This window comes from Apium graveolens, chromosome 4 (assembly GCF_009905375.1).
Source record: "Apium graveolens cultivar Ventura chromosome 4, ASM990537v1, whole genome shotgun sequence".
In the NCBI taxonomy this organism is placed as follows: domain Eukaryota; kingdom Viridiplantae; phylum Streptophyta; class Magnoliopsida; order Apiales; family Apiaceae; genus Apium; species Apium graveolens.
In genome coordinates, this window is record NC_133650.1 from 98099987 (window position 1) to 98109523 (window position 9537).

A 9537-nucleotide genomic window follows, 5' to 3' on the forward strand; every position below is an offset into this window, starting at 1 on the left:
ACCACAGAAAGGCGGTATCCGTGGTTAGAGACCTCCAGGGGTATGCCTAGATGGAAGGCCTCCTTCTGTAGTCAATGAGTGTCCTCATTAGGGATGCGAGGTGAACACTGATGTGTGCTTTGGGAGCTCTGTCTCTGTAGTCAATGGGTGTCCATGTTGGGAGACTTCGGAGTATCCTGCACTTTATACACAAAAGCTTGGGATCACTTATCCGGCAATTTGGTAGGGGCTCCTTATCTGGGGGACAATGATGCGTCAAATATTTTGGGTGAACCACGGCTATACCTGCATCCGCGGACTAGAGAAACAACCGGTAGTGGAAGGTTAACCTCGGCTGGGGAGATGCCTTATCCGCGAAGTCTCGAAGCAACGGACAAGCCTTGGGCCTTTGTGGTTGGCTTCATCGGCGGACATTCCTAAAGCTAGTAGAAGACGGTTTCCAGTAGGTTTCCTACTGGGCTTCGGGATGAGAAATCTAATCCCATTAGGTTTCTTATTCCACAAGAACTACGTTGGCTTGATTCAGTATAAATAGAGATATGTAGACAAATTGTAAGGGGTAAGAAGTTGAGAGCACAAAGGATCCACCACTAACCCTAAGCAATCTTAGCCACCATTGATCGCAACCACCAAATACTATTCACATTTTTAACGAAGAACCACCGTCACATATCTTGTTTCCGGCCACAAACCTCGAATTTTGTTGCTACCAAATTACTCTGTCAACATAAATGCTTAAAGATAATTGAATATATACAGTTTTTTTATTTTTATTCAGTTATAACAAAATGTAACTAATTTTGTACTCAGATGATCATACAATTATGTGATACGAGGCGTTAAATTAATAATATAAGTTCCTTGTAAGATCTGAAAGGGTCTTCCTACGAAATCATACAGAATAGTGTCTAATCACGATATCATAGCTCATTAACATAACAGTTAGGTTCAACTTCTTGTCATCCCAATATTTTCATAATTTATTATCAACACATTAAAGAAATCAATCACGCTCGACTTAGGTTTGACTCATGTCACCCTAATATTCTCATAATTTATTTTGAACGAAATTTAAATCAATGCCCCAAGGGTGTCCATGATCACTCTTCAACCCCATAAATAGCCTTTTGAGGGGTTTCGATTTTATGCCATTCTTAACAATTTTACAATTTATTATGAATATTTAAGACAAATTAATGCCACCAAATATGATGCCCGTACTCCAATTTTGGACTTACAAAAATTAATTTTCGAATAAAAGGGAATCTTGAGATACCACTACGAAGGAAGAATCTTCGCCTAACAGGTTTAAATTTTGGAGCGACTATTTTCTTGACAAAACGCAACCAACTTTATTTTAACAAATTGAATGAGGATTGCAAATTAGCACGCAAATAGTTAAATTATCGTGGTTAAAAATTGAAATTTAGGAGATATCAATTAGGGATCATCCAGGTAACTTAAAATTAATCATAAAATTAATTAAAGTTCTAATCAGATATATTACAATATTCAATATTTAAGATTTATTTACTATATTATACATTGGTCAAAATATTTCTTAACGTAATTGCATTTTAAAATTGAATAGGTAAACTATTTATAAAACTAGAACATAAATTTATTGGTAATTTTTGAAGTGGCCGGAGATTTTAAAATATAAATAATTATAAGATTTGTTTCTAAAAAAAGTTTATTCCTTCTTTTTACAAAAATATTACTTTTGATTAATTTTTCCCGCAAAAAATGATTTTACAACAAAAGATAACTAAACTTTTTATATTAAAAAAGACAAAAAAAAGATTTACATTTAATCATAAACCGTATTTTCCTAAATATTTTTTATTAGTTATATAAATATGTCTAGTAATATCTATAAACACATTCATAAACATGGAAACTCTACGAGTTACCAATATATTAATTACCTATTCTTTTTAACTAGGATAATCTTATCTTTGAACAAATCAATTTTACAATAAGATAATGTATGTAAGTTCTTAATATTTGAAATAAACTTGGAAAAAATATATAGGATCATGTCCTATGGATAATTAAAAAAATGTCAAAATAAAGAAGTGCGGGAATATAATGAAGATTTTACTAAGTTCTAATTCGAAAATCAAGAAATCAATAATGAATTATTCAAAAATTCACTGATTCGAGAAGTCATCAATTCCAAAAGTAGGCAAAACTAATTCGAGAAGTGTACAAAATCAAGTCAAGTCTGAAAAACTGGTTAAAAAGTTTACTATCCAAATCGAGAATTCTGTAAAATCTGATTCGATAAGTGAAATTCTAGACTTTTAAGAGTCACCGAATGGAAGACTTAGACAATTTTGAGGTTAATAACATAACAAATTATTAGAATATTTTCAAAGATAGGGTGATGACAAAGATAGGGTGATGATCAACCCGTCAATCTATGAGTAACTTTCGTTGTACGTATACATGGAAAGTCTACAACGCAACTGAGAGAATGTTCCTTGGATAAAGAAGCTAGAAGAAAAGATATGGTATTTTCTAAATAAAATAACAGAGTCACATGTTACAATCTTTCTAATTTTAGTAATGGCGGTTTGCACGATCAACTGTCATTCTAAGACCTATTAAATATTAGCTTGAATCCTGATGCACAAGTTTCTTTTAATATTTTAAAAAATATTATTCTGTCATATTATAATTTTAAAATATTTGTATAAATATATAAAAAATTATAAATTTATAATTAAAATTATAGGGTATGTCTAGTTGTTTAATAATTTAGTATTCTAGCGGATATATAACACTATTTTTTTAATAATATGATAAATTGTGGTTATAGTTTAGTAGAATAAATAGACTATATCTGATAGTTTAACAATTTAGTAGTTTAATGGACATATAACACTATTTATTTATTATTTTAACAACCAAAATTAGGAAATAACCGTTGAACCAAATTATACTCCATTCTGGTTATTATAATATAATAAAGATGTAAAAGGTAATTTTGTGTACAGGTTTATAAATGCCAAAATCTCTTCTTTTCGTTATTAATTTTTTTCTTACACAATATAAAATATCTCTCTCGAAAAAGCAAAAGCTGAGTTTGTATCTTACAAATACAGATTATAGTAACATTTTTACTACAATTATTAAGTATTTGTTTGTGTTTGTTTATTTTCATTACGCAAAAATCAATGATTACTATAACACCAAATAAATCACATCAATAAAAATTTAAACAGTTTTAAAGTACATTCATCACATGTATTTAAGTTATTTGATTTTAAAAATTTAACACCAGATACAAATTTATATCTATTATATCTTAATGAGCACTAGTGAAAACTCCTAAAAATTTGTACTAAAAATGGTACATTTGTAATTATTTTGATCCATATTTTCAAAATTTGACCAGTGGGTCGACCCATATTCCTAAATCAATCAATTCTTATACAAAAATGTAAAGATCCATAAAGTATCCATATCTTAAATAATATTTATAATTATTAAAAAATCACTTTTGAATTTTAAAAAGATCAAACATATTATTAATATTGATTTATTTTTATACCCAATCAGTTACATATCCTCAAATCATGTCATCATTAATTCAAATAAAAAATCATTACTACTTTTCTTGAAACAATATCAATTCTAGAATTAAAATATTTTCATTATTGTACAAATCAATCATAGATCCACAATTTACGTTAATAGAAAAATTCAAAAAATTAGATTACATATTTTTATTTTTAAATCATAGATCTACAATATTTACGTTAATAGAAATTTTTTAGAAATTAGATTACATATTTTTATTTTTACGGGCAGTATTCTTCTTCTTCTTCTTCTTCTGTACATACATAATTTTATTATATCATCTTCTAACAAATATTTTTTGTAGTGATTTTTTCTTTATTATCTCTTTCCTACATAATCAGGTGATCCTTTTAGTCTTATCATGATTCAATATTTTATTTTCAATTTTGTTAGAACTTAAGTTTGTGCACTCCAACTGTTTGATGGTAACTCTAAAAGATAATTTTTTGATTTCGTGTTGTTCACTTGCAGGATGGTATTAAAAAGGAAGATGAGAAAGTGGAATAAGATATCTCGATTCTATTTGATGAGATAATAATCCTGCTAAATTATTTGTGGAGAGAGTGTATATGAAAATTGTCAAAACTTTCATCATATTGTTACGATAAAAACCCGAATTGTTTTACAAATGGGAAGTCATGAAGGATGATATTCATATGGAAAGTTTAGTTTATCACATGGTTTTAGTTCACATACCAATATATAATGAAAAAGAGGTATCATTGATTCTTAATCCTATATATTATACTTTCTTATGTGTTGTTAACATTTATGTTCTTATATTCTCTATTTTGAATAGGTGTATCAAAAGTCGATTGGAGTAGCATGTGCACTTTCATCATATTGTTACGACAAAAACCCAAAAAACTTTACAAATGGGAAGCCATGAAAGATGATATTGAGATGGGAAGTTCAGTTTATTCCATGGTTTAAGTTCACACACCAATATACAATGAAAAAGATGTATCATTGTTTCTTAATCCTATAGATTATACTTTCTCATGGTTTGTTAATATTTATATTCTTATATTCTTTATTTTGAGCAAGTATATTAATTGTCCATTATACTTTCTCATGCTTTGTTAAATTTATATTCTATTATATGCTTTGAATGCTTTTGTATTTTTCAAATGAGGTATTTTTTAAAGGTAAACATTATAGTTGAGATACACAATCTGGTAATATAATTTGTTTCTTATAAGTCATTTTTTGCACTCCAACTGCTTGATCTTAGTCCTAAAGAATTTCGTTTTATTTTTTATTTTTTGTTATTTTCTTGCAGAATTGTATTAAAAGGGAAGATGAGGAAGTAGAAGTGGAAGATGAACTGTCGGCTCTATTGGAATTATAACTGAGATTATTTTGGTAATTCAGGTTTCAATCTTGCTGTTTATTTAATTTTTGTTAATTTTGAATGTTTGCAAGGCTCCATTTATCTATCAGGAAATAGCATATGATCATTCACTTTGTAATATAACATCTTTTAAATACCATAATGGAATTTTCTTTTGATATTATTGTTCATTAATCTAATAGCTAGTTATCGAAGATCACTTCTTTAAGTTGAATACACATTCTGACATTTGTAATAATTTTACAGGCATCAAAGATCTATTCTATGAGGCATATTTATAGTTTTAATCGTAGAGGTTCACATGATTAAGCAATTTAGAAAAATAAGTTACCAGATACGTATAAACGGAACATATATTAATTTGTATCTATGAATGGTGGTGACCTCTAAAGCATTGTTTGTTCAGTTGTCTGAAGGTTACAAACATCCACTGCAACTGCCCAACCTTCTCCACCTTCTTTGAATCATGGTGTGCATCACTATCTGTTTTATTTCCATGATATGCTTTATTTAATGAAATTTAAGATTGATAATTTAGTTATGGTTTGTTAGGCTTTTCTTGCGTTACTAAAAATGTGAACTCTTGGATTAAGGTTTTGTCTTCATGAAATTCCTTTCTTGATAGGACATAATGTAGTAATCTGGAAAATTTGCAGGCTATGCGAACAATTTGGACTAACCATTATTCTACTTTAGCTATCAAATTATAATTGTTATTATGTCTACTTTTGATTTGTTATTATGAGCAATATGTTTCTAGTAAAATCCAATTTAAGACATGTATTTCCGCCAATAAATTTGGAGTTGAGGATTAAAGTACTGTAAAAATCTGAAAATTTATTTATATGGTGCCAATTTTTATGTTAATAGAGTTTCACGATTTTTTGCACATGTATTCACAAGGTCGTATTTGAGTTATATTTCTTATCATTCGGGACAAAAATATATTCTTGGAAAGATACTTTGACAAGTTTACACTTCAAGTAAGGTTATATTATTTCTAATCTATACATTAAAAATATACATAGAAAATAAGCACCATCAAGTTCGGGTTTTTGCATACTTTAGCACCAGAGCACAATAATATTTTGAGTCTTTCATTTATAAATGGTGCTCATTTATAAAAGTTCTTATTTACATATCTACTCTACATCTTCAAATGTTACTACTCTTTTATTAGTTAGTCTTCTCATTTTGGAATTAATTTAAATTATTTTTTGTAATGAAAAGTTGTTAGGAACACCGTGTGATAAGCAGTGGCAATGAGTTGGTTTTCTGTGAGATTGACAAGTGTATACGTGATGGAATCCGCAGAACTTGGCACGCGTAGTTCTATCATTGGAAGCTAATGGTCTTGATATCATATCGGTAACTACTTCAAGCTATTCTTTTAGTCACATGCAGTTATTATAATGGCACCATCGCGTTACTAAGTATCACCGTTTGTTTATGTGAAATCAGTTTACTTATCTAAGCAGCGTGTTTTATAACAGTGTTCTTTCGACCCACTCACTTTTTGGAGCACACCGATGTTTCTGTGATGCTGGATAACGACGCCATATATGATATTTGCAAGCATTCCCTAGAAATTGAGCGACCTCTTGACCAACTTTAGTTGATTGGTTTCATAGATAATTTCCTCTTTGACTGCTTAAGGTTTGATGGAGCCTTGAATGTTGTTGTGACTGAGTTCCAAACTAATGTGGTACTGTACTCAATGATTCACTTCATGTTTTCTTTTTGTACCCCTATAATCTCCGCCCACAAGGCCTATCATGAGCCAATGGTGCATTGAGCCCTCTTCTATGACAAAGTATGATCAACTATTACTGGAAAGTATATGATTTGCTTCTGTGTACTGTTAAGTGGCATTTATGACACTTATTTATGATCTAATAAGCTTTGAGTTGGTGTATTTGTACTCAAGTTATTTGTGTTTTAACGCGTTTTCAAGTGTTTTTACATTTCAGGCTTTACTTCGTGAATCAGGTGAATTAGTATTATTTTGATGCTAATATAGTGTTTAGGAGGTGTTGAAATGAAAGCTTGAAAGATTGGCTCGAAGCTGCAAGGAATAAAGAAGAAGAAAAAAAATAAAGTTTTGACAGAAGGCAGGCGCGCCCGCGCTGGTGTTGCACGCGGTCGCGCCGGGGGAACAGAAAGTCAGCGCGCCCGCGCTGGTGAAGCGCGCGGCCGCGCTGGGTCGGGATAAACAAATCTTGATTCTTTTGCAATTCGAAGTCTGGACTCCTGGAATGCATGGACTACTATATAAACATAACTTAGGTCATTTTTCAAGAGAAGAATGGAGAGATTCAGAGTTTCAAGACATCAAGGAGGGAGAAGACGGCAAGAGACCTTTTTGGCACAATTCAACAAAGGCGAAGACGATCTAGTTTATTCTTGTGAATCTTTGTTTTGAGTTGTAAATTGGGTGCTTGTTTTTTGTTTTGCTGAACCTATATTCTTGTGTGTACTTTGGTTTTATTTATTCGTATAAAGACTACTTTTGCTATATCATGTTTTCATTGAAACCCACATTGACGATGAGTTCGATTATGGGCTAATCGTTATCGTGGGATTCTAGCAGATTTATTTATGGATTTCTTTAGTTAAATTATTTGATGCCTTAGTATGTGGTGATTGTATGATATCCTAATATTGGTTGTGTGTATTCGTCTTATGAGCGTCGCGAACTTATAAGATAGTGTATTAATTCTTAATGAAGCGAAAGTGAATTTAAGGATTTAGAACTTGCCATGCTAGCATAGGTTATTTATTGTTATGCATAATTCGAAGGTAATTTTACCCATCTTACTTGCCCTGTGTAATCTAGATAGATAACTTGTGCTTAAACCGTTATGTTGTCAAATTTTATAGACATATAGGGTCTCAATATAATTGGTGCCTGTTCAGCTTCCATCTCTTTTGTGGATGTCTGGTAGAATGGTACCCGTGCAACGAAAGTTGGCGTTTATCAGTTTCGTGTTGTCTAATTAGTGTCATCACCATTGCATGCTAAGGTTGAGAATAATAAGGCTATTGAATGAAGTACTTAATGAAGTTAGAATCTCATGTCTGTCATATATATTAACTCAGTCTATTTTATTCTCGTAGTTATAATATTTAGCGTATTTCTTAGTTATAAACATTCTCACTTTGTTAAAGTCTTAGTATTGAATAATAACCATACATTGTTGCTTAGGCGCGTAATTTAGATAGTTAACCAATACAGTCTCTGTGGGATCGAATCTGATTTATATCTTATACTACTTGCGAACTCATATACTTGCGTGTAATATTAGCGCGAGTTTAGCGACTAACAAGTTTTTGGCGTCGCGGTGTTAGTTACTAGTTTATGTGCTTTCCATCAGTGGTCGTTAAAGTTCATTGACTCGGACATTGTTACTTATCTATTTCCTTATTTTATTTCAGGTGATCTAGCGAGGGTGTATGCATACGCGTTCGCGTACTCGTAAGAGAACACTGGATAAAGCCGAGGAAGAACTTGTTGTAGTTCGTAGGGAAGTTTTTGAGGAAGAAAAGAAAGTAGAAGAAGAAGAAGAGAAAGTTGAAGAGCAAACTATAGTAGCTATGGGTGATCAAGCAGAAAATCTGAAGGCTTTGATGGACTATTCTAAGCCTAAGATTAATTACATTCAGTCTAGCATCATTAGACTAGCCATCACGGATAACAATTTTGAGATCAAGTCAAGCACGATCCAGATGATACAAAACTCAGTTCAGTTTGGGGGTTCTCCTACCGAAGATCCCAACATGCACATTAAAGATTTCATCAAGATCTGCGACACTTTCAAGTTCAATGGTGTGGCTGAAGATACTATCAAGTTGCGACTCTTCCCATTCTCTTTGAGGGACAAAGCTAAGTGCTGGTTACACTTTCTACCGGCAGGGTCTATCACAACTTGGGAAGATCTTGCTCAAAAGTTTCTCTCTAAATTTTTTCCCATGGCGAAGACTACAGCAATCAGGAATGCTCTTACCCAGTTCACGCAGCAAACTGGAGAATCTCTGTGTGAGGCTTGGGAATGATATAAGGAAATGCTAAGGAAGTTCCCACACCATGACATGCCTGATTGGATGATTATCAACTGTTTCTACAATGGATTGGGTCCTACTTCTAGGCCCATGCTTGATGCAGCATCAGGAGGAGCCTTGTGGGCTAAGAGGTACGATGAAGCTTATGAACTTATTGAACTGATGGCTACTAATGAGTACCAGAATCCTTCCTAGAGACTGACTTAGGGAAAAGTTGGAGGAATTCTGGAGTTGGATGCAGTAACTGCTATAGCTGCCCAACTTAAGGCTTTGACAATGAAGGTGGACACTTTGGCTAATTATGGAGTTAATCAAATCTCTAGTGTCTGTGAGCTTTGTGATGGTGCCCATGAGACTGATCAGTGTGTAATTTCTAATGAATCAGCTCAGTTCGTGAGCAACTTCCAGCGATCGCAGCAACCTGTGCCAGCCACCTATCATCCAAACAACCGCAATCATCCTAATTTCAGTTGGAACAATGCTCAGAATGTGGTCCAACAGCCTTATCAGCAGTATCCAGCTAAGCAGTACAACCC

The 9537-nt window shown here is 32.3% G+C and overlaps 1 non-coding gene across 1 annotated transcript; it reads right to left on the reverse strand.

Annotated features, from left to right (window-relative positions):
* Positions 1-8926: 8926 nt before the first annotated feature.
* LOC141723188 (small nucleolar RNA R71) lies at positions 8927-9033 on the reverse strand. Its single transcript, XR_012576176.1, has one exon. It is a non-coding gene; the product is annotated as a small nucleolar RNA R71 (small nucleolar RNA).
* Between the last annotated feature and the right edge of the window lie 504 nt (positions 9034-9537).